The sequence below is a fragment of the Candoia aspera genome, chromosome 4 (assembly GCF_035149785.1).
Source record: "Candoia aspera isolate rCanAsp1 chromosome 4, rCanAsp1.hap2, whole genome shotgun sequence".
In the NCBI taxonomy this organism is placed as follows: domain Eukaryota; kingdom Metazoa; phylum Chordata; class Lepidosauria; order Squamata; family Boidae; genus Candoia; species Candoia aspera.
Window position 1 is genome coordinate 2,792,410 of NC_086156.1, and position 25,450 is coordinate 2,817,859.

General features: G+C 48.9%; 1 protein-coding gene across 1 annotated transcript in view; it reads right to left on the reverse strand.

Annotated features, from left to right (window-relative positions):
- Positions 1-549: 549 nt before the first annotated feature.
- JMJD4 (jumonji domain containing 4) overlaps positions 550-25,450 on the reverse strand; it is a 127,740-nt gene continuing 102,839 nt past the window's right edge. Inside the window, exon 8 of the mRNA XM_063303274.1 lies at positions 550-560. The gene's annotated coding sequence lies outside the window, so the exon portion shown is untranslated. The remainder of the gene's footprint in view (positions 561-25,450) is intronic.

Sequence of the window (25,450 nt, forward strand, 5' to 3'; positions counted from 1 at the left end):
GAACAAGAAAAATATAATTATCCATAACCTAAGGCAGCACTGGTCTAGCACAGTGTTTCTCACCCTTGGCAGCTTGAAGATGTATGGACTTGCTTGGAAGTCCTGGCAAATCCAGCATGCCTCATTGGTATGTGCATTAGCATGTAAATTGAGTTGTCTCACAATCTGACTCTGAGGAAGCTGTTTGTTGCCACTCCCACTCCCACTTCCTCTCTCTCTCTTCCTCCTTCTTCCACCCAGGGAGAAGCAAGCATGCTGCTCTGCTCTCCATTCATCAGAGCCGTGTACTTGGGCCTTGATGAAGGATTCTGCCCCTTTCTTCCACACAGCCCTTGGCAGCAAATAGGGCTGAGGGTTTAGGGCAAACTAAGTATTTAGAAAGCAAAGAAGAACAAAGGAACTTCATCTTTTCCACCAAGATGGATGTAACAGAAGCAGCAATAAAGTCAGTAAGAAATTCTTTTACTTATCTTAACCTAATCTGTCTAAGCGTGTGATTCTTTATGCTTGGGAGGGCTGAGTGTGTAAGATCAATAACCTGTGTTTCTCTGGCATGCTCACTGAAGCTATCTAAGATAATATTCTTTTTCTGTGCCCGCTTCTCAGCTCTGCTCCATTTCAGCGGTTCTAGCAGGCCACTAAAATGGCCTCAGACTTCAACTCCCAGAATTCCCTAGCCAGTCACTATCTATGCTGGCTGGGGAATTCTGGGAGTTGAAGTCCACACAACTTCAAGCTGCCAAGGTTGAGAAACACTGGTCTAGCATCTTTGCAGATAATATTCTGGAAATGTCTTATCAGGGTTTGTTTCTGGTAATATGCAGAAGAGCATTACCAGTTGGGACTGGATATTCATTACACTTGGGCTTAAATTCAGTTCAGCCATTGGCTGAAAGTGTCTCTTTAAGAGTCTTCCACAGACTGGGCCACCTCCAAGTGAATTCTGGGAGTTGAAGTCCACACACCTGGATGGTGCCCAAGTTGTGGGAGGCTGCCCCAAAGTCATGAGTCTCTTTTTTTCCAGCTTACAATTTTGCTCCCCTGGCTTTGGGTTTGGGGCCAGATTCAGTTCTTAAAAGCAAGAGGCATGGATGCGAGCAGGGGTGTCCACAGGGTATGGTCAAAAAAGTCAAGATGGCGTCCACAATGATGTGACCCAAGCTCCACCGTGTTTTTATGTGCATCACCATCTTGATATTTTTGACTCTATCCTGCAAACATCTCTGCACCCAGGACCAGCCCCTCCTTCGGCCTCTCCATGGATGCACCAACGGGACATTCTATTTTAAGGCTGGTTCTCCTCCAACTAGCAAAGATACAAAGGGCGCTTGCTGCTGCTCATAAAAGTTAATAAGGTGGAAATTCATCCATAGCTGGGCTTTCCGGCATTCTCACATCTGCTGGGTGAAAGCTGGGTCCAGTGGGTTAATGCATAACAGGTGTAGGAGGAAGGGACCAAGGGTGGCTACTTGACGTCTGGCAGCAGCACAAAAGAAAGACTTTTTCCTCAAAGGATCAGAGTTCGAGAGCTGCGCGGGTGTCAAAGGCTGCTCCAATCTTACTTAATGAAAGACAACAGCAGACGCAGCTTGTCAGCTTCTGCAAAGTCCCTTCCTTCTCAAACAGCCATTGACGGACCTATCTTGTTGACTGCACGACGGCCAGGGAAGTCAACTGATGCAGCTGGATTCCCAGAAATTAAAAAAAAAAAAAAAATCCAACAGGGGATGGATAGACAGACAGACAGACAGACAGACAGACAGACATTGGTGCTTTAATTATTCCTTGCTAGCAAAATCAGGCCAGAAGCAACACACTGCAACCAGTTTGCTCTTGCAGATAACTGGCAAAACATAGCCGTCTGCCCTGTTTCGGCCGGCAAGCTGTCAGCCTTTCGAGGTAGACTACACTTGGAAAACAACGTTATGAATGCAAAAACTACTTTTATTTTAGGGTTACAGTATCAGAAGCTTGCAAGTCTGAAAGGGCCTCCCCCCGCCCCCCGCCCGCCTTTAACTACAAGAGAAGTAGGCCGGGTCAAGCCTGAGCCGTTTTCTCAAATTTCATTTCTGCACCAGACTCAGATTTCTCTTATCTGACCAATGTCTTGCTTGCGGCTTTGCCTCCTGTCCCTCAAGGTTATTCTTGCAGCCCATTACGTAAGCAAGGAAGAAGACGTGCCTTCTGCGCAGGTGCAACGATGTCACGATGCCCGGCCCACCCTGAGCTTGCAGAGGTATGCAGGTATGTAAAGAAAGGGCCCGCCCAGTGACGTCACTAAAGGGGCGACTGCTTGCCATACCTTGTCCCCCTTTGCAAAGCGTTCTTCAAGCATCAGGCACCAATTATTTTATTTTTATTTATTTTTATTTGATTTATTTGATTTCTATAGCTGCCCATCTCAGCAAGTGACTCTGGGCAGCTTACAACAATAAATTACCTGCCTTTTCTAATGAAAATCCTTACTCTAATCCCCAAGATATCGGTTGCTTATTTTTTTTAAAAAAATCAGTTCTGCACATTACACTTCTTTATGGCTAGCACAATCACACAGCCGTAAGCTCAGGATTTAGGAAATTCCCTGAAAATTTCATCCCACTTTGTTCAAAGAGTTTAAAAAGCGGAGAGATGTTCCTAAATTAGAGCCCCTTAGTGCAATTCTTGTTTCAACTCAACTGTCCTATTTTCCAAATCTCTCTGATTTAGGGCCTAGACAGAAACTTGTGATCAGGGCTCCCTACTAGCTGAAAGATTGCGCAGAAATTTCCAAGCATTTTGGGCATGTCGATGATGTACAAAAATGTATTACGTTAGGGGCAGTGCACAGGGAAAAAAATGCATATCATAGGAAAAGTGTGCCTATTTTGAAAGGCATGAACTGAAATGTTTAAGAAAATGTCATGCAGACTTTTCTTAAACACACATGCAACAAACTTTGGTAAAACCTCGATGAAACAAAATTGGAAAAAGGAGGAAATTATGAGTCATAGTCAACAGACTGGCCCATCCTTAATTTCAGCAGGCAGCTCCTTCTCCCTGCCCAAAAAGATGAATTTCCCCAGACAGTTTCCGTTTTTTAATTCATTTGCACCTGGAATAATCAGCATCCCAGGATGGGACAGCTTGAAGATGGCGTTTTGCTTCAAGCAAAGCATTCCCATTGTGGGAAACTGCATACCAGTCGGGTGCCCCTGGTGAGCCCTTCCAAAAAATGAAGGGTTTTCATATGTAACTATGAAGTTGTTTATGTGGAATGAAATCATGGGGTCAAAGTATTCTCATGTTGTTGATTTTAATTCCTAGTGGTTCTCAAGATGCTCAAGCAGAGGGACTATTCTGGCTTGTTCATCCCGTATCATATTAACGGGAGATGCCAGAGATGACTGAATTTGGGGTCTAAACCAAAGTGGAGCTTGGGAAAAAAAAATTTAATTGCAAACCACCAAAATTGGCAGCTGGAAACAAAATCTGCACGATAACCCTAGAAATTATAACCAGCCATTTCGTGGACCAAGCCAAGAAAACAAAGAATGCACGAGAAAGGTCCATCTTGCCCAGAGGGAAAGATGATCATTGGTTGCTCTGTCTTCTTCCCCAGATGGTAGCGTTTTGCAAATTAAAATGCCACAGTGTGCAGGACTGGGGCCCATAGAGAAAAGGCATTTTGTACCTGCTGCAAGGGAACGAGAAAGAACTCCAAGCAGTCAACTGAGCCAAGGTTTTTTTTTTAAAATTCATTTCTTCTGTCCCATCTTTTCTGACACCTGCCAAGACATCTTGGAGGACCTGTTTAGAAGGAACGAGGAAAGAGGTGCCTCTTGGATCAAGCCATGATCACAGAGATGGATTTCCTATCTCCTGAAGGTGTGCACCCACTGAAATGCCTGCTTTTCAGAAAATAGGAACTGATTTATGAAGCAAAGTCGGCTCACTTCCCCCTCTGTGCTTATATGGTATCTGGCAGAAAGCAGAGCGGCACATGGATCTGGTTTCTTCATTGTTCAAGATGGAAAACTCTTCTTCATCCAACCTGGATCACAATCCATCAGACGTTTGCTCAGCTTCGGCCTGACCTGGTTCTCAGATCGATAAAGACTCTGGAGGTGGTTAGGTAAAAAAACTTGCCATCAGCTTCCCAGCTGTCAGAGAAGAGACCTGCCTCCTAGTGGGATGACAGGAAGGCAATTATTTTTGTTAGGAAGAAAATCAGGAAGTCTCCACCATGATAGAGAAGGACCTATATTGTATACAGGGAATATTTCTGTTGCTTGGAATTCTAGGAAATGTGTCCCACGCCTGTTGCTAGAGAGAACTCGGTGAGAATTGGGATGGGAAAAAAGTCACTTTTCATGTGAGGCAGCTCAGCTGCTAAAGAGCCTGGCACTCTGGCAAAGCTGGAGCATCTTGCCTAAACCCCCAACACAATATAGAGGTGAACTTCTCTGCTTTGATTTCAGCTTTGCGTCAAGCCTGTGAGAAAGGTTAGGCCAGTGTTTCTCAACCATGGCAATTTTAAGACATGTGGACTTCAATACCCAGAATTCCCCAGCCAGCATGCTATAAAGGTAGAAGTTTTAGTCCTGCCCTGGTCTTCCCCCTCTCAAACTCTAATTGGCTGCAGCCCTGAGGTTGGTCCCTGCCTGGCCAATGAGGAAGGAGCTTGTGATGTCACAGAGCTGTGGAGTTCTGGGAGTTGAAGTCCACATGTCTTAAAGTTGCCAAGGTGGAGAAACACCAGGTTAGGCTGATGGATGAATCACTGAATCCTGGGGTTGGGAGGGACCTTGCAGATCTTCTAGCCCAGCCCAGGACAAGACTCCTCAGGCCATTCCAACAAATGGCTTGAAAACTGCCAATGATGGAGCCACCGTGACTCCAGTAGGCAGGCTGTTCCACTGCTTCATTTATTTATTTAGAAGATCTTCAGAGCTGCCCATCTGAAGCAACATAACCCTGAGGTCACAAACAACCATAAACACAATGCAAGCCTTAAAAAACACACACACAGAAAAGTCCGGCACCCCAAACACATCTTCGCGCCCTGGTTTCCTGGGCTCAGCCTCACACCGCCCCAGCGCTTGTGGGAAGAGCCAGATCTTCAAGACTTTTGAGGAGGCTAGAGGAGTAGAGGTCTGCTGGATCTCCGGGGGAAGGGGCCCCTACCAGAAGGTACACTGTGTAGATCTTGCTAGATGGCAACAGAGCTCTCACAGTCAAGGTATTGCTCCTTATTTTGAGTTTGGATCTCCATCTGTAAAGCTTCCATGGCTGGGTCTTGTCCTATCCTTGGGCACCACGGAGAAGAAATCCACACCACCTTCCCTGGGTCATCCCTTCAAGGACTGGAAGATGCTCTCATGTGTCCTCTTAGCCTTCTCTTCTTTATGCTCAATATACCCGGTCTCTTCACCGTTCTTCCCAGGACTGAGCCTCCAAGCCGCTCACCATCTTCATTGCTCCAGCCTCCTTACAGCTCCCCACATCTTTCTTCTCTTGTGGCCACCAGAACATGACACGGTATTCCCAGCGTGGCCTGACCAAGACGGTGCAGAGTGTAACGGACTCTTCCTGCGATCTTGGCACTCTCTGAGAGTCACTGTCCAAGGTCACCCAAGAGGTCTGCGGTGAAACGGGATTTGAACCCCAGATCCCCAAATCTGGTTTGTCAGGCTGTCATACGTGACACGGGATCTAGAGCAGGAATTCCTGATTCTCAGCTCTCTCTCTCGCACACGTGCATGTGGTGGTCGCTGAATGAAAAGAATGCAGGATTTAACCTTCCCTATGGAAATGTGCGTGTGGTTTTCCCTCCCGCCCTTTTAAATATATGCTGTGGTTTAACGTCTTACATTTTATTCATGTTGTTTGTTTCGAGTCTACTACCCCTGGAGTTGTTTCATAACATCAGAACATGATCGTAAAGACATATTAAACAGTAACACAACCATGATGATGGAGTTAAGCCTGTAAATAACTCAAACCAGTATTCACGGTCTGTGTTTGCTGTGTTGTATTGCATCTTGACACACTTCTTTTTGGCTGCTGAGTCCAGTTGATGTTGGACTGAAGGATTCACTGGATCGTTAACTAAAGAGTTCCTTTCCTCGAAGCTGTGAAAAACAGAAACATTTTCTGTGCCTTGCTGAGCAGACACAACAGCCCATTCTAACTTATTAAATAACAGTTCGCAGCTGTTGGAATTTGACTCCAGGTTGCTAAAATAGCTAAACCTGGCTCATCGGAGCCACAAAGACACCCCACAACGTTTTGCACCCCAGTAAACTAGAAGCAAAAAACTGGCAGAGAGGAAATTTAGTCAGCAGCCAACATGAAATGCAGGCTAGTCAGGAAAGGAGATAAAACATGGTGCTTTTGCCCTTACGAGACCTGACGGTCCATAAAACTCAGCCCCAGCTTAGAGAAGAAGGATCTTCTTTCTCACCCAATTTCAGCGACGCTGGGCTGCTGCTGAAAACGATGCGGTTTGCTGTCTCCCTAGCAAGTCAATTGCTAGTGTTGGCAACTTGAAGATATATGGGCTTCAACTCCCAGAATTCCCCAGCCAGCCATGCTGGGGAATTCTGGGAGTTGAAGTCCACCCACCTTCAAATTGCCAATGTTGAGAAACACTGCACTAGAACAATTGCATGGGGCCTGGCTCTGGAAATGGATTCTCTACAGAGAATTCTGCTATTCAACAAAGGTCTGCAGCAAACATATTCCAGTCTCCATGGACAGTTGTGGAGGACATGTATTATTATTTAATTAATAATTATCCCGCCTTTATTATTTTTACAAATAACTCAAGGTGGGGGACATCCCTATTACTCCTTCCTCCTCCTATTTTCCCCACAACAACAACCCTGTGAGGTGGGTTGGGCAGAGAGAGAGGGACTGGCCCAAAGTCACCCAGCCGGCTTTCATGTCTAAGGCAGGACTAGAACTCACAGCCTCCTGGTTTCTAGCCCAGCACCTTAACCACTAAACCAGACTGGCTCTCTGGTTCCTGGTTTCGGCCAGGAACGAGCTGTATTAATGGGCTTTTCCACCCTGCAGCCTTAAGGTGTGTGTAAATCAGGTGGAAGCCAACGCCAGCCTCAGAAAACCCATTCCCCCAGTTTGGTGGCGGTGATGGGCTGATGCCTAAACTATATCCAGACCATGCTTTTTATCTCCCTGTTTCTGCCCTTCCTGAACTAGTAAATAAGGGAAAGAAAACACCTGTCAGCCCCACTAGGTAGGCCAGACCAGGAAATCAACTCCACAGAAAGATTAAATCTACTTTGGTTGAGATTGGCTAGAACGGTATTTCTCAACCTTGGCAACTTTAAGATGTTTTGGCTTCAATTCCCAGAATTCCTCAGCTTGAATTATGGGAGTTGAAGTCCACGTAACTTAAAGTTGCAAGGTTGAGACACGTTGCCTTAGATGGTGTCCTAAGGGTGTAGAAAATGGGGGCGTTGTAGAGAGTAAGGAAGATGAACTTGAGGGAGATATTCATTCATTCATTCAAATGTGTGATGGCCACTGACTCCAGTAGACTCTGGTCAGCTTACAAAATCCAAATAAGCAGATAAAACTGCTAAAAACATAAAGCAAAACAGACATCCCAGACTAAAAACAATCCTAACTATAACAATAAAATATGACAGGGCCCCCACAATTCTGGGAGTAGGTCCGCATATCTTAAAGTTGCCAAGGTTGAGAAACACTGATCTAAGGCATAAGTAATTCACAACTGGATTGGGGGTGTTGATCTCTATGCTGTGCTTTCATTCATTCATTCATTCAATTTATATAGCTGCCCATCTCAAACTAATGACTCTGGGCTGTGAAGTGACTCTGTGCCAGCCTGGTGCCCTCCAGGTACATTTAGAGACATATCCCATCATCCCCTGCCAGAGTGGCCATGCTGCTTGAAAAAGCAGGGGCCCAGCTGAGCACAGCCCGGCATCACAAAGGTGGGAGGTGATTCTCCTTTACTCTAACCCAGTTCACACTACACGTAACTCCTTTCCACGCCCCAGCTTCTCACGAGAATTTTGGCACAGGTGCTCCACCCAAGGGTGGCTACTACAGGTGCCTGATTCTCTCCCAAAATGACCGAGTTAAGGGCAGTTTAGGTGTGTTTGCACACACCTGCACACACCTGTACCAATCAGGTACAGTTCATCCCCTTTCTTGCTACTTTTGTCTTCTTCTTCACCAAAGTGACACATTGCAACTGCTTCTGGTTTTCCCACGCTAGCTTGCTGGAGAAAAATAACTTTTCCCAAATCTTGGGCACCAGAATGGACTGGCCAGTCTGTGGTTTAGTCTGGAGTGAGTTAGGGCAGTTGTAAACATTCTTATCTTACAATATCTTGGATCCAAACTCACGAGCTTTGCAATCGGTCCTGTGCGAAGCAGGACATTTGGTTCCTGGTGACTTCAAGCCACGCTGGTCTCCAAAAATAGACTTTACAGGGTCAAGTTCTTTTGTCATTACCAAAACAATCTTATTTTAGGGCATCACATAATCCTGCCCATTGTGGAAAAGCCAACATTTGGATCAAAATCCAGGGTGGTTTGAGGGAATGGGTGGAACTAACATCCAGGAGGAGACCAAAGACCATCTCTTTGGGACTTGTGGAAGTATTTAACTTTGAGAACAAGGACAGTGGGTGTGTAAAACCTGGATCCACAAATGATGCAAACTCTATTCCGAAGCCAAGATGAAGTTTAACTTGGTAAATATAGGACGCTCTTGAGGGTGTCATGCTTGGATTATTTTGGCCAAACCTAAAAATATTTTAAGAGGATGTCCAGAACTTTCATCACACAGGCCAGTGTTCTGACTTAATTTGGAATCAGTGGGATGTGTCTGTACACACACAATGCACTTCAGTGAGCCTGAAACAAAACCTTCGTTCTTTTTAATGGAGTCGAATTCTTTGTTTCCTGTTTTTGGAGAATGCGACAAGACAATTCGTTTCCAATTATTTTAAAAAGCCTATTGAATCTTTTGACAGGAAAGTGAGTTAGAGACTTGGGGTGGGGGTGTGTGAATTCTGAATGTTTTGTTCTCTGCAGCTGACATAGCCAATCCAGCTATTGCTGGAAAGCTGGGCTATTGTTGCATGTGAAATGCATGGAGCTATTTCAGGCACTTTGAAGGTCCGCATCTCAAGTGTCTGCCTGGGGTCCAAATTTTCCCTTGGAGCGAGAAGCTGAAGTCTCCCTTTCGTCTGTGGATGCGGCATGAAGGTGGCTTGCCCAGCTAGTCATAATTTGGGACAGTGTTTCTCAACCTTGGCCACTTTAAGCTGTGTGGACTTCAACTCCCAGAATTCCCCAGCCAGCAAGGCCAGCTGGGGAATTCTGGGAGTGGAAGTCCACACAGCTTAAAGTGGCCAAGGTTGAGAAACACTGGGTTGGACTTTTAGGATCATATTCAGGTCTTTTTGTGACTTGCACAGAACAGATACAGCCCTGCTGGTATCCAGGGGTCTGGGAAAGATGGAAAGGTCCTTGAGACAGAAAGCACTTCAAAGTCTTGAGCAGGACTGGCGAATGAGATTGCAAACAGTGAAAGTCAGCTGAATCTTTCTGGGTGGTGGGTGGGGGGCTGAATGGTAGTAAGTGGTTTGGAAGTGAGCTTGCAAAAGCTGGCTGATAGATTGCTGACCTGGGAAGATTCCCAGCTCGTTGTGGTTAGGGAGGAGAGGAACGCACCCCCACGCACACCCCCACAGGCACACAGATTATTTTGGGTGACATTTGTGGCTTGGGACTTTATAAATCCCAAATAGGCTATATACGGGAAGCTTGGAGCAGAAGTCCGCTGCTTCCATATTTACTAATCGCTTGCAAAGTAGGGAGAAAAATCTCTCCCCTCTTTCCTAATTTTGCCAGAAGGTTGAAGGTACCCCCCTTCCTCCCCACTCTTCATACGATCACAGACCGGAGATATGGCAGTAGCCATTAACTGAGTTAGAAAAGAAGAGAGTTTTGTTTTTTAACTTATTCCTTTTTTTACATTTAGATCCTCCTGTTCTTCCCAGGAACCAAAAGAAATGGGCATGGGTTCTCCCCAGCAGGTCTCTGAGCTAGCTGAACCTGCGAGAAGATTCCTTCTGCAAGGCTTCTGGTGTTTCAGCCCAGTTTGGATCAAATAGAGAGTTGGGGGCCGTGCAGCAGCTGCAAGCTACGTGTTCAATTTCCCTAAAAGGAGATGAAGCTACAGCGGGCTGGGTTACCAGCGGCTGCTGGGTGTGATTTAAGCAGAGCCTCCATGTTTAGAGGCAGTATATCAGAATACGCTGGTGAAGACCTTCACTGCTAGTCCCCATTTCAAGCAGCACTCAAGTCCAGGTGGTCTCTGGCTACAATCCACCCCCATTGCAGCCTGATTTAAAGTTTAGAATGAAAGCTGGGCAGGTGAAGCTGAATGTGAATACAGTGGCTGCCAAAGAGTTTCAGCTGCTGTGTCTTTCTCTTCCCCCATTTTTTCTGCCTTCTTTTATTTCTTTTCTTTTCTTTTCTTTATTAGATTTATATTACCGCCCCTCTCCCCCAGTGGGGGACTCTGGGCAGTTTACAATCAAAAGGATAGTAAAAACATCTAAGCCTCAGTCACAGTTTAAAAACATAAATAAGATAATAAAGATAAAATCCAAGTGGAGATGGAATCCCAGTGAATGGGGGTTGCTATGGCGCCAACCACCCCCAGGTGGAGCTATCACTCTCCCCCTCCCAAGCAAGGCGGCAGAACCAGGTCCTAAGTTTCTTCCGGAAGTCCGAGAGCGAGGAGACCCGTCTCAACTCCGGGGGCAAGACGTTCCAAAGGGCGGGCGCCACTGCAGAGAAGGCCCGCCTCCTGGACCCCGCCAGCTGCAATTCCTTTGCCGATGGGGTCCGTAGCATGCCCTCCCTGCTTGACAGGGTGGGGCGGGTCGATGTAACGGGGATGAGACGGTCCCTCAGGTAGCCTGGCCCCGTCCATGCAGGGCTTTAAAGGTGATAACCGACACCTTGAATTGGACCCGGAAGCAGACTGGCACCCAATGCAGCTCACATAACAGTGGTGTCACATGAGCTGATTTCACAGCACCCATAACTGTCCACGCCGCCGCATTCTGGACCAGCTGAAGCTTCCGGATACTCTTCAAGGGTAGCCCCCTGTAGACCACATTGCAATAGTCTTTTTCCCTTCCTCTTCCTCTCCTCCTCCTCTTCCTTCTCCTCCTCTTCTTCTTCCTCTCCTGCTCCTTTTCCCTCCTTTTCCCTTCCTCCTCCTGCATGTTAGGTGTGATCTTCCTTTAGAGATGTCTGATGAAGCAGCCTTGCCTACATCCCAAGAAAGAGGGTTTTCAACATTAATGGTAAAGAAACACCTCTCAATTGTGCCACTCATCAGTTCCTTTGCGGAGCCTTTGATTTGCAGACCATCATTCTTCGGCCCATTCATATTTGTGTCCAACTTGTAAGACGAAACAGCGTCGCTGGCTGGGATGATGACCAGGATGCAGTGAAAAACAGGCTTTTTTAAAGAGATGGCCAAAATTCATTAGCAGAAAAATGTCTGTTATTGTACTGCACAAAGGCATGGCTGAAATTCTTCCTGGGTCGGGTGAGGTGAGAAAAACAGGGGAGAGAGAGTTACAAATCTTTTGAAAACAAGTGTACATGCACACTATTGGACAATAAAGTTGGTGAATTATTTCTTCCTCCAAAAATACATGCCAGGAACTTCTTTTGTGAACTAAGTCCAATTTCATTCAGAAAATACTGGAAAGGGAAGGGAAGGGAAAGAGGGAAGGGAGGAAAGAGAGAGAAAAGAAGCAAGGAAGGAAGGAGGGAAGGAAGGAAGAGGAAAGAAAGAAAAAGGGAGGAAGGGAGGAAGGAAAGGGATGCAGAAGAGGGAGAGGAGAGGAGAGGAATTTTCTTCAAAGTACTTAATGCTGGGCTGTCATCTGCACAAAATTTCCCCTTGTGTGGTGAGACAAATGATATTTCTCCATCCACGTCTCATTGCCAAACGCAACAGAAAATGCATCACAACTTGACTTCTAATATGGCTTTTGCAGTTATATGCAGCTTATTTGGCCACTGGCAAAGCTGGTTCAGCACAGCAAAGTATCTCCATCAATAAAGCTTTTTCTTTCTGTCTTTCTCTGGTCTTATTTCCTTTTCTTTTCCCTTTGAAAAGGAAGCCTGGCGGTTTATCTTTGGGATCAAACTCCCATTTGGGCAGACGAGTTCCTTTGGATGGGCTGAGGATGAACTGCAAGTTGGGCATGGTATCCAGCTGCAGAGGCAGACTCTACAATCACTTCCTTCCAGCTTGAAAGACCCCTTAAAGCGATGCCTGTGGCATGGCTAACTGGCTGGCCTCGAGCAGCTGAACGGTGGGGGTCTGCTCCTGGGGAACTTAATGGGGGAGACAAAGATGTAAGGAGTGAGATGGGGTGGGTTAGGACTGGGTTATCGAGGCAGACTTGCAAGGTTGATGCCAGCCCTGCGAGGTAGGCCAGACAGGAAACACACCCAGATGGACTAATTCTACTTTATTGTAAGAGTTCATTAACAGCATCTTGCAAGTCTGAAAGTATCTCTCTCTCCTGTCGTCTTTACAGCCCAAGAAGCTTGGGCAGGGGGGATCTCTTCTGAGACATTTGCCATGTCCATATTCCTTCTGCAGGCTCAGCTGCCTCTTATCCGACCATTCCCCTGGCTTTGGCTGTTCCTCCTGTCTCCCAAGGTCCTTCCCGCAGACCATTACACACGGATATGCTGCAAATTAGACCAGGTTCTTACAGCTTTGGAACGAGACTTCCATTTCAGAAAGAGTTCTTGACAGGAATGTAGGAAAGAAGGATTGCGCCAAACAAGGAAAAGGATTCCCACTGGTGATATCCCAGGAGAAGATCTGCAGCGAGACAGTCTGTGCCTGGGAATTCTTGGGAGGCCTGCCTGGGTTCGAGGAAGGCCGGCAGTGCCAGCTTCCAAGAGAAGGAAACATCCAAAAGAAATAAGGGTGTAATTCGAAGGAATGTGGAAACTGGAGAGGTCCCTTCTCACCTTACTACAGAGTAACAGTGTGATCCATTCATGCAGCCCTCCCAGTTCTTGGTAGATGGAGATGCACCCTTGATGCCATCAAGGGTGCCTTTGGATTATGGGTTTTTGGGTAGGCCTTGGATGCTCTGTTGGTTGACACAGAGAGTACAGCCTCGGTAGTGAACCAAATCCACCAGGCCCAGAATGGGTCTGGTCCCCCTGGGTTTCAACAAGGTTGCCCCTTGACTGTCAGACCTTCAGCTGGGAGGGGTCTTGGAGGCCATCAGATCTGACCCCCCCCAGGACAGAATTCCCAGGCCACTCTGGACAAAGGGCTTGCAACCCTCCGGTGGTGGAGCCCTTGTGACTCCAGGAGACAAGATTGTCCTACTGCTGGATAGCTCTCGCAGTCAGGAAATTCCTCCTATTTTGAGTTTGGATCCCCATCTGCAAAGCTTCCGTGCTTGGTCTCCTCGGGCACCATGGAGAACACATCCAACACCTCTTCCCTGGGACGGCCCTTCAAGGCTTAGAAGACAGGTCTCATGTCTCCCCTCCGCCTCCTCTTCTTTAGGCTAAGCATACCCAGGTCCTTTAACCTAGTGTTTCTCAACCTCAGCAACCTTAAGAGGTGTGGACTTCAATTCCCAGAATTCCCCAGCCAGCAAGCTTAAATTCCCCAGCTTAAAGCATGCTGGCTGGAGAATTCTGGGAGTTGAAGTCCACATATCTTAAAGCGTGCTGGCTGGGGAATTCTGGGAGTTGAAGTCCACACCTTAAAGGTGCTGAGGTTGAGAAAGACGGCATTAACTGTATTGGTAGGGTAGAGCCTCCAGGCCCCTCACCATCTTCACTGCTCTTCTCTGCACCTGTTGAATACGAAGCCATTCCGAGGACGTCTCCAAGCCCCTCCGTGGGCACTGGGGGATGCCTCTTCTCTGCAACAGCCTGTAACGTCTCCTAATTTCCAGCAATGGTGGGGCCTAGAACTTGGCGCTGGGCGTTCCCGTTTCTTTGAATTAGTCATTCTTCTGGGAAGGTTCTGGCACAAATGCCTTGTGGCTTGTTGGCACTGGGGGGCAAGGGAGGCTGCCATTCATCTCACACCCTGCTGGCTGGATGTACATCCTGCCATGGGAAAAGGTGGCAAGAGACCAGCCTGAATTGGGTAAGTCAGCTTGGTGTTTCGAAGCACTATCTAAGCTAGAAAGGTAGGTGTGGAGTAAGAAAATGTCCTGGCCATGTCTCTGAACGCTAAACATGCCCACAACGTGCTATTAAGTGCTCAGCTCCCAGCAAAACTGAAATGCAACTTCTGCTATGGCTGGCTGGGGAATTCTGGGAGTTGAAGTCCACACATCTTAAAGTCACTAAGGTTGAGAAACTAAACCATTTAGGTTTGGCTTCAAATCTTTTTTTTTTTTTTAGTAAAAGGCAAAAGATTTATACAATCTGAATCCTCTTTTTTTTAATTGCTCAAGCACAGAGAAAAAGAGGAAAAAGGAAAGAAAACTGGAAGGAAAGAGAAACTAAATTAAAACGAAGCACATTCCAAGGTAGGCATAATATGCCATCAAGTGACCACAGGGGCGTCCATAGGAGGTGGCTAAATTCTGCAAGATGGTGGGCTCAACGCAAGCAATTGAAGCCCCACTCCAAGGTGGTGGGCGTGGCATCACAATCAAGGCCTCGCCCCTTTTCGCACACCCTCCATTTTTGCAGGGTTTAACCTACAGACACTCTGGAAACAATTTGCTTTTTGAACCATGTTGAATCTTGACCACAAAACCACTGGTTAACTTTTCAGGTGATGGTTTATTTGCACACTTTGCAGGCTGCCTTTTCCTGCTATTTTCGGAAAGCAGCAGATTTACTGCAAACACACACACACACACACACTCATTCATTCATTCATTTCCCAAGGACCCTAGTATCTCCTTCAACAATGCAATTTATGGTTAGCAAATGTCTCCTGTCATTCTTTGGAAGAGAGACTGGCCAGGATGGATTGATATTAATTTTTATGTGTGATGGATTTATGGATCCGTTTTAGTCTTATCGTGGATCCCTCAAGAGTCGCGTTGCTCTTACTTACTCTCAAGCAACGTGAATTACCGTAAACCACTACAAACCTGGTTGATTGCAGCCAGTAAAAATTTAATGAATAAGTAAATCATTCAAACCATTTAAGCCATAGAATAAATGCAGTATTACTAGACTACAATCTTTCCACCCAGCCCCGTGCCAAAATGCCTGCAGAAACCTGTGTACAAGATGGGGCTGGGGCTGAGACAGACTGGGGAGAAGACCAGCATCTGAAGAAAAAGAGATTTAAAAGTTTGAAAGAGATCCTGCCTTCATGAACTCCCTAATAAAAGAGGGTCCCTGTCTCAGCCCTCAAGATTCTGCGCCGAAACCCCTAATTCTTGGCATTCAGTTAATGAAAGAAACTCTGCGTGAATCTTGGTTGCTTGGTCATGTTGTGCAGTTAAGGGGTTTGATGGTGCCCTGGCAAAACTAGAGGAGAAAAAAAAAATCTCATGCATGATGCCACTTCTCTGGCCACGGTATACATCATGCGCAACGGATTCTTGAAGTCCAGCTGAACTGGAGGAAAGAGGTGTGCTCGGAAAAGGCTCTGTCAAGGGAAGGAAATGTCAAAACCATTGCTAAGGACTGGAACTTCTGCTGGGTGCTTCTGAAACAATTGCTTCTTGCAACAAGCAAGAGTTTTTGCCAGTGCGTGGGCTATTCCCATTGTCTGAAGCTGCAGTTACACAGAGCGTTCGAGGCTGCAGCAGCAATGCGCTTCGGGATTCGTTCATTTCTAACTGTCCCCTTAGCACCATTTTGCTGGTTGGCAAGGGCCTCCTGCGAAGAAATCAAATTAAACGGATTAGTGTCGCGGAAGGGACAGAAATATAATACAAGGACCTGGGAATTAATGTGCACTGCATATTCATTTCCTCTTGGATAGAGACATTATCGCTCTTCGACACTCCCCACCTCCAGCTCCGCTTGATTGTTCATACCTTTCATAGTGAATTATTTAATGTTTTGGGAAGAGGATTCAAAGCAATTATCTAACTAACGACAGTATTAGCATCTTGCATTACAAGCACGATTCCTGCTGGATGCATGTATTTGGCAGCAGGGTGAAAGTGCTTTGACTGTTGCATTTTTCCAAGAAGCTTTTTCAACCCCCCAGTTCTAGTCACCATCCCTGGAATTCCAAAACAGTGCCCCATCCAAGCACAAACAAGGGCTGACCCTGCTTAGCTTCCCCAATGAGCCAAGGGCAGGTAGCATTTTTTTCCCTCCCTCCCTCCCTCCTTCCCTCCCTCCCTCTCAATTTTTCTTCTTCCCTCCTTCCTTCTCTCTCTCTCTCTCTCCCTTAATCTTTAATCTTTCTCCCTCCCTCCCTCCTTCCCTTCCTTCCTTCCTTCCTTCCTTCTCTTTCTTCTTCCTTCCTTCCTTCCTTCCTCCTCTCTCTCTCTTAATCTTTAATCTTTCTCCCTCCCTCCCTCCCTCCCTTAATCTTTCCCCTTCCTTCCTTCCTTCCTTCCTTCCTTCTCTCTTAATCTTTCTCCTCCCTCCCTCCCTCCCTCCCTCCCTTCCTTCTCTCTTAATCTTTCTCCTCCCTCCCTCCTCTCTTAATCTTTCCCCTCCCTCCCTCCCTTCCTTCTCTCTTAATCTTTCCCCTCCCTCCCTCCCTTCCTTCCTCCTCTCTTAATCTTTCTCCTCCCTCCCTCCCTCCCTTCCTTCTCTCTTAATCTTTCTCCTTCCTCCCTCCTCCTCTCTTAATCTTTCTCCTCCCTCCCTCCCTCCCTCCCTTCTCTCTTAATCTTTCCCCTCCCTCCCTCCTTCCCTTTCTTCTCTCTTAATCTTTCCCCTCCCTCCCTCCCTCCCTTCCTTCCTTCCTTCCTTCCTTCCTTCCTCCTCTCTTAATCTTTCTCCTCCCTCCCTCCCTCCCTCCCTTCCTTCCTCCTCTCTTAATCTTTCTCCTCCCTCCCTCCTTCCCTTTCTTCTCTCTTAATCTTTCCCCTCCCTCCCTCCCTCCCTCCCTTCCTTCCTTCCTCCTCTCTTAATCTTTCTCCTCCCTCCCTCCCTTCCTCCCTTCCTTCCTTCTCTCTTAATCTTTCCCCTCCCTCCCTCCTTCCCTTTCTTCTCTCTTAATCTTTCCCCTCCCTCCCTCCCTTCCTTCCTCCCTCCTCCTCTCTTAATCTTTCTCCCTCCCTCCCTCCCTCCCTCCCTTCCTTCCTCCTCTCTTAATCTTTCTCCTCCCTCCCTCCCTCCCTCCCTCCCTCCCTCCCTTCTCTCTTAATCTTTCCTCTTCCTCCCTCCCTCCTCTCTTAATCTTTCTCCCTTCCTCCCTCCCTCCCTTTCTTCTCTCTTAATCTTTCCCCTCCCTCCCTCCTCTCTTAATCTTTCTCCTCCCTCCCTCCTTCCCTTTCTTCTCTCTTAATCATTCCCCTCCCTCCCTCCCTCCCTTCTCTCTTAATCTTTCTCCTCCCTCCCTCCCTCCCCTTGCATTAAACTCTTCCCCACAAAATTAGTCAACTTTCTTTTTTAGGCAGTCTCAGAGTTCTTGATCTGAGGGAAGGAGATGCACAGGCGCCCACATACGTGTACACGCATACACACATCTGCTGTTTTTCCCACATGAGTGCAAAGGCTTAAAGCAGATTTTCTGAATTAAACTCCCAGCGCCGTACTTCCATTGCGAACTCCAGCTGGATCCTTTCATCCCCAGGGGTAATTGCTAGTGCCTGTCTGCACGCTCTAACGTTGGACAAGAGAGGAACCCGTGGTTCCCCCGTGAGCAGGCCCTGCAGGAGTGCAGATCCCAAAGGCTGCTTCAGCTGGTCCTGGGCAGCGGTGAGCAGCAGCCTCTGCTCGTAATACACGCATCCAGGAAGTTGCGATGGATGGTTTTGTGGGGTGACATTCCCGGAGAAACAGAGCTGAGGTCTTCAGTGTAAACAAGGTTTCAGTTGGACAGAGAAGAGCTCAAGTTTGTAATTTTCTTGTAAATTTGAGAGCTCAGCCATGTGTTCATGCAAGCTGACAAAAAAGGAGGGTCTGACAGCGTAATCAGGACAAATGACAGGGCGCATTAGTTTTTGTTTTCATGCAACATATAATCAACGCATGGAATTCTTTGCCGCAAAATTGAGATAGCTTCTGGAGAACATTGGGCAACTTAACAGATGAGGCACTTTTGAGGGAAAACTCCGAGTTCCAAACCCCCAAAACTAATTCAGACATGGCCAATTACATGTTGACTTTTCCCTGAAGCTGCTGGTTGCCACCATCTGTCTGCAGAGAACCACGGGGTTGGGGGTGTCCAGGGGGGATCAGAAAGGTCAAGATGGTGGCCTTGATCGCACCATCACAACTGACATCTTGCCTCTTCTGGCCCCTCCTGCAGATGGACTCATAGGCCTTCGCGTGTTGTGTGAGTCCGATCCATTTGGTTAGTTAGTGGCTCAGTGTTTTGTGCCACCCCAGAAAAGGGATTAATTTAGGAACCAAGTTAAGAGGGTGGCATGAATGCTGGCCCTCTGTGCTCTCATCTGATATCCTCAATTCTGCAAATGTCTGCAGGAGACAGAGGACCAGTTCTGCCAACTTCTCTCCTACTTGGCCTGCTGCTCATTCACTGCCTTCATCTTCAGCATCTCCATCACCCAAGTAGACCTTTGGAGTCCTTGGTGCTCTCTGAGCTTGGTTGTTTGCTTGCAGACGTTTCATGACCTGACTAGGTAACATCATCAGTGCTGGTGGGTGTGGAGTTTTCTCCCTGTTCACATACAGTAGCTTGCCCTGACCTATTGTGGACCTTTTCTCCACATCAGTGGGTATATAAAGAAGCACCTGGGAATTCCCCAGTTGCCCTCTTTGATCGTGAGATCTGAGGGACAGAGAAGGACAACTGAATTTTTGGCCCAGAGCAAGTAGGATCATAGGGATCATTGGAGGTGTCCAGAGGAGGTATCTCAATGTGATGAGATCTTGGCAGGGATTCTGGCATGACACAAGCATTTTCAGTCCTTCTGTGGAATAGCATTTTCTGTACAACCCCAAACATCTTCCTTGACAAGGGTTCTCCAAGGACCAGGTTGGGTTCCTCACAAAGGCAGGACTTCAGTATAAGAAGATCTGTTCTCTACCATCTCGTAGGGAAAGACTAAGTAGAAAGTGATGGAAAAGAACTTCCAGGATGTGTGATCCTCAGAAGCTGCAAAACTCAGCTAGATGGATGTCAGCCTTCCCAGGTAGACCAGACAGGAAACACAACTAGATGAGCTAATACTAGTTTATTTTAAGGCTACATTAACAGAATCTTGCAAGTCTGAAAATACAGTTCTCCCCCCGTCCCCTTTACAGCCCAAACACGAGGGTCCCTTCTGAGCCTCTTTCTCCTCCCATTATGCAGCTGTGGGCTGAGCCACCTCTTATCTGACCCTTCCCTAGGCAGCATCTCTGGGCCCAGCCTCCCAAGGTCTTTCCCACATACCATTACAGTGGATAAACGGCTTGCTTCATGCTTTGCAGTCTCACAACAGAGTTTTTCTGGCTTGGGTAAAGTGTGTTGTATGAACCCAGGCACTGGGATTAATAAACCAGGATTTATGAGTTAAGGTGAGCCAGGTGCTTGCAACTTGTTCAGTAAACCAAGGTGAAGACGGATTAGGACTTCATCCAGTAGTGAACCAGATGTGCTTCAACCTGGGAGAAGGAAGCATCTGTGGCTCCCAAGGTCTAGCTCCATAGGTGATGCACATAGAAAATGTTGTGGCAACCATCTTGAGTTGTTTGACCCCCACCTCCCTCCATGGTTGCCTCTGTGCTAATTTTTCCACTTGGAATGTCCTCTCCGTAGCTTTATTAATTTTTTCAAAGTATAATTAAAATACAAAAATACAGAATACAGAACAGATAGCATAGAAGACTAAAAAGAAACAAGAAAAACTAAAATCGTGCAGGTATAAAAGCATATTATGAAAGGTTAATCTCTTACTATTAATTAAACATTTAGTAACATTCTTTCTCTAAAATCAAACCGTTTAATCATCAAAACCCAAATCAGTCTTTCATTCTTTGTCCTGAGTTTTGAGGGCATATATTCTCTTTTTCAGTGGGTGCATTTTGTTGTCGTTGCCACCCGTCGTGTAAAGCTATCCTGGGCAGCTGAAGAACTAAAACACCAATATAATAGCAAATAACAGAAATAATAGAAGCAGATAAAACATAAAAGAGGAAAACAAAGAATGCCAGTTCCCTTTTGAGTAGCGGGGCTGGGTTGCCAAACCTCTGTTTCCTGCAGCGGCTCCTTCAGTTTTGCCCTTAGTGTCCTTCCTTTGATGCAAATTTATAAGAAAGAACAATTAAGCAATTCAGGAGCAATTCAGGAGAAGCAAAAAGAAGGAAGCGAGCAATTGGAGAATGTCAATTAAAGCTGGCCCTTCCAAGAAAGAAGCAGGCATTGATTTTGACATATCTCAACCGCTTTCCAACCCCCTGGTTTTCATGGACAGCTCCAATAGGTTGGGGAAAACGCTGTGAGATAAGCCAGGCTCCTCCATTGTTTACAAAAAAATTAGCAGAGAAGGACATCTTTTGCTGCCCAAAAGAATTCTAGATTTCACCTGTTCCACTGGCCAAGAAGGGGAGAATTCGTCCATCCGTGTGACACTAAAAACCTGGGTGAACGTTAGCCAAAGGGATGGCGTGATTGAGAGGTTGGACCAAAAGCGGGGAGACATAAATTCATGTTCGCTTTCAGGAATGGAAGCTCCGGTAGATAGATTGGACTAGTAGTACCTATCAGCAGATCCCTACTATAGGGATCACAGAAAGGACAACAGTAGGTGTCATGCGCTGCCTACCTCTGAATAACGTTCAGACGCTGGTTTGCAAAGCAGGTTCTGGTTTATTTCAGGGTAGGTACAACGTTGGTAGAAAAAAGCTGAGAGTGACAGGAGCGCGCCGGTGCGGGGTTTAAATACCCCGCGCCGGTCAGCGCCCCCTCGCTCACGGTCACGTCACCCCCCTTTGTCCCATGCGTTGCCCTGCCATTGGTTGAGGGTTTCCAGGATCGCCCATCCTCAGGTTTCCATTCTTCTGCTGATTGCTTTCAGCTGGGCGATCCCCGTTGTATTGCCGCTGATGGCTTGGGTGGCTCCGTGATTCGTTTAGCTATTGTTTGTTAGCCGTTAGTCGTTGTGGGTTGATGGCTGCTTAACTTGTGCCCCTTCACTTATTTCCTTGTCATTGTCATGAGTGCCATTGCGCTGATGACTTTAGCTCAACGGCACTCATGACATACTGCCCCCTTTTCGAATAGTGTTCTCCCCCGGTTTTCTTGGTTTTCCCCGTGGAGCTGTCAAAACGCCACATTTTTTTTTTTTTTTTTTTTTCAAAGTTCCCGCCGGAGTAGTTGTCGCCCCTCCCTTTGCTCCTCCCTCTACCACGTGCCTTCCCAGGGTGTGTCCATGGTGCGCATGCTCGGGTTCTGACCTGGCGTGCGCATGCTCCAACCACACCCTGTTTGTTTGGCTCAGTTCGGCGAGGCGAGAGGCGTGGCTGGTCGGGTGCTGCTCAGCTCCAGGTAGGGCCCTTCTTTTCTTATTTAGAGTGCGTCGCCTTTGTTGTGTCTCCTGGGCGTTGCCCCCAGGTTGCCCTGTTGACTTGCTTGCCACTCCCCCGCGGCCGGGGGGCGGGGGGAGGGTGCTGGCGATCGTTTGTCACCACCCCGTGGGCCCGGGGCGGGGGGAGTGAGTCCCGGGGGGGGGAAGGTCCACCCAAGTCGCGGGCTTGGGGGGGGCCCTTTCCCTTGGGGCACGGGAGGCGGGGGGGGGCCTGCGGGGGGGGGGTTGGTTTAGCTGACCTTGATTGCGGTTTGTCGGGGTATGCCCGGTGAAATGCTCTGGTCAGGTCAGGCGCGTTAACGTTGTGCGCCGCCACCCATTCCGGGTGGGGGAAGTGTTTCCACCTGACCAGATAGTGTAGAGTTCCTCGTTGCTTTCGGGAGTCGAGGATGTCCCTGATCTCGAAGTGGTGTTGCCCGTCGATCATTAGCGGTGCGGGCTGTGGCGTGCTTGGGTGCCATCGGGAGGTGGTTGCCGGTTTTAGGAGGCTGGTATGGAACACCGGGTGGAGTCTCCGGAGGTTGTGTGGCAGGTCCAGGCGTATTGCTACCGGGTTCACTATTTGCGTGACTCGGAACGGCCCGATGTACTTAGGCCCCAGTTTTTTCGAGGGTTGGGTTGACTTTAGGAACTTGGTGGAGAGATAGGCCATATCCCCCGCCTGGAACGTCGGTTGTTGGCGCCGGTGCTTGTCGGCCTGCTCTTTGTAAGCAGCCTGTGCCTCCTTCAGCGCCGCCGTGATTACTGGCCATGCTTCCGCGATCTTCCGTCCCCAGTCGCTGGCGTCCACCTGGGGTTCCGGGGGTTGAGGTAGCTCCGGTATGGGGACGAAGTCGCGCCCCGAGACTACTTCGAACGGGGTTTTCCCCGTGCTCGTGTGGACGGCGTTGTTGTATGCGACTTCGGCGAACGGGAGCAGTTCAGCCCAGTCGTCTTGGTGGTAGTTCGTATATGATCGTATAAATTGCTCTAAGGTGGCATTAAGAACCTCAGTGGCTCCGTCCGTCTGCGGATGCCAAGCCGTAGATAGGGCCTGTTGGGTCCCCGTCAGCTTCAGGAAGGCCCGCCAGAATTTGGAGGTGAACTGTGTGCCCCTGTCGGTCACCACACGTGCGGGACATCCGTGTAGCCTGTACACGTGGATGAGGAAGAGTTTGGCTAGTTGTTGTGAGGATGGGACCGACGTGCAGGGGATGAAGTGGGCCTGCTTTGAGAAGTAGTCCTTCACCACCCAAATGGCCGTTTTCTTCTGGCTGGGTGGGAGGTCCACTATAAAATCCATAGAGATTTCCTCCCATGGGCGGGAGGGTTCTGCCACCCGTTGCAATAGCCCCGCGGGTTTGCCTGGTGCCCGTTTGGCCCTAGCGCACGTTGGGCAGGACGCCACGTAGGTTTTTACGTCTCGCCTGAGCGCGGGCCACCAGAATTGGCGCCGTGTTAGGTGTAGGGTCTTGAGGAACCCAAAGTGTCCCGCTTGCTTGGCGTCGTGTGACCTATGCAAGATCGCCTGGCGTTGCGAGTCCGGGACGTAGATTCTGCCTTCCCCCCATGCCAGGTCTTGCGCCATCGTTACCTTGTCGGGGTTTGCCAGGAACCAGGGGTCGGTTTTGAGGGCGGCGGCGAGGTCCATGCGCATTCCCCCTGGTAGTTGCAGTTGGCTTCTTTCCGTCGCCGGTTGTCCCGCCGTCGGCTGCGCCGTAGCGTCGAGCTGCCTCCGTGCGCCGCTTCGGGTGGTCACGGCCATCCCCAGTTGCGAGGCGGATAGGACCGTCCCAATGGTGTCTGGGGCGGGCTCTTCGTCTTGGGGCAGCCGGGAGAGGGCGTCGGCCAGGAAGTTCTTCTTGCCCGGCATGAACTTCAGCTGGAAATCAAAGCGGCTGAAGAATTGGGCCCATCGGACCTGTTTTGGGCTAAGGCGTCTAGGCGTTCGTAGGGCCTCGAGGTTCCGGTGGTCCGTCCAGACCTCGAATGGTTGGGTGGCTCCCTCGAGTAGGTGACGCCATGTCTCTAGTGCCGATTTCACCGCGAAGGCTTCTTTCTCCCAGACGTGCCATCGCCTCTCTGTCTCGGAGAACTTCCTTGACAGGTAGGCGCATGGTTTCAGGAGCCCCGTGGAGTCTTTTTGTAGCAGGATGGCTCCCAGGGAGAAGTCTGAGGCGTCGGCTTGGACCACGAACGGCCGTTCTGGGTCCGGGTGCGCGAGGATTGGCTCCGTCGTGAACAGCGCTTTCAGCTTGTCGAATGCGGTCTGGCACGCGGGAGTCCAATTCAGCACTGTGCCTGGGTTCTTGGCGCGTCGGGTGTCCCCCACCCCTTTGGTTTTGAGGAGGTCTGTTAAGGGGAGGGCTATCTCAGCGAACCCCTGGGCGAAGGACCTGTAGAAATTCGCGAATCCCAGGAAGCTCTGTAGTTGCCGTCTGTTGCGGGGCCGCTCCCAGTTTAGCACCGCTTCGACTTTTGCGGGGTCCATTTCGATGCCGTCCCCGGAGATTCGATACCCCAAATAGTCTAGGCGCTCTTTGTGAAACTCGCACTTTGTAGGCTTTGCATAGAGCTGCGCCCTTCTGAGCTTGTCGAGGACTTGCCTGACTAAGGTTACGTGTTCCTCGTGTGTTTTTGTGTAAATGAGGACGTCGTCGATGTAGACCAGGACCCCTTTAAACAGATGTTCATGCAGTACCTCATTGATGAGCTGCATGAACACCCCAGGGGCCCCCGCGAGTCCGAAGGGCAGTACCTTGTACTGGAAGGCGCCTAGGGGGCAGTTAAACGCCGTCTTCCATTCGTCCCCCTCCCTGATTCGGATGCGATAGTACGCCTCGCGAAGGTCCAATTTGGAAAAGACTTTGCCCGTGGAGAGGTGGGCGAGCATGTCCTTTACCAGGGGTAAGGGGTATTTGTTGGACAGGGAAGCCGCGTTTAGGCCCCGGTAGTCGGTGCAGAGCCGTAGGGTCCCATCTTTCTTCTCCCGGAATAAGACGGGGGCTCCGACCGGTGAGCATGCTGGCTCTATGAATCCCCTGTCTAGGTTTTTATCGATGAACTCCCGGAGGGTTGCCATCTCCTTCGGGGTCATCGAATAGATCTTTGGTCTAGGTAGGGGGACGTCGGGCAGTAGGTCGATCCGGCAATCCGTCTTGCGGTGGGGGGGTAGTTGGTCTGCCTCTGCCTCTCCGAAGACCTCGGAGAAGTCGGCGTATTGTTCTGGTAGGTCTGCTGTGGTAGCGGCGTTGTCTTGTGTGGTCGCCTCCGCTCGTCCTACCGTGGGGTTGCTTTTGCCAGCTGGTGCTGGTGCTCGATACTCGCCGTCGCCGAATGTGAAGGTGCGGGTCGCCCAGTTGATCCGCGGGTTGTTTTTCGCGAGCCATGGCATCCCCAGGACTGCAATGGGCCGTCCGATGGGCGTGACTACGAACGATGTGCGCTCGGTGTGAGTGCCCATTTGCAGGGTGACCGGCTCGGTTTGTAGCGTGGCTGGTTTCCCTCCCGCTGTAGAGCCGTCCAGCTGGTGGAATGCCAGCGGCGTGGGGAGGGGGAAGCAGCGGAGGTCGAGTTTGGCGACTAGGTCGGGGTGGATGAGGTTTTTTGAGCACCCCGAGTCCACTAGTGCCGCGGCCGTGGTGACTCCGTTGCCGGCAGAGAGTTGGATTGCTGCCATTATTACGGAGCTTTTGTCGTTTCGTTGAGGTGGTCCGCGTTGCTGTCCCACCGCCTGCCTCGCCACGCGTCTCAGAGCAGGCGGGGAGCATTTCCCG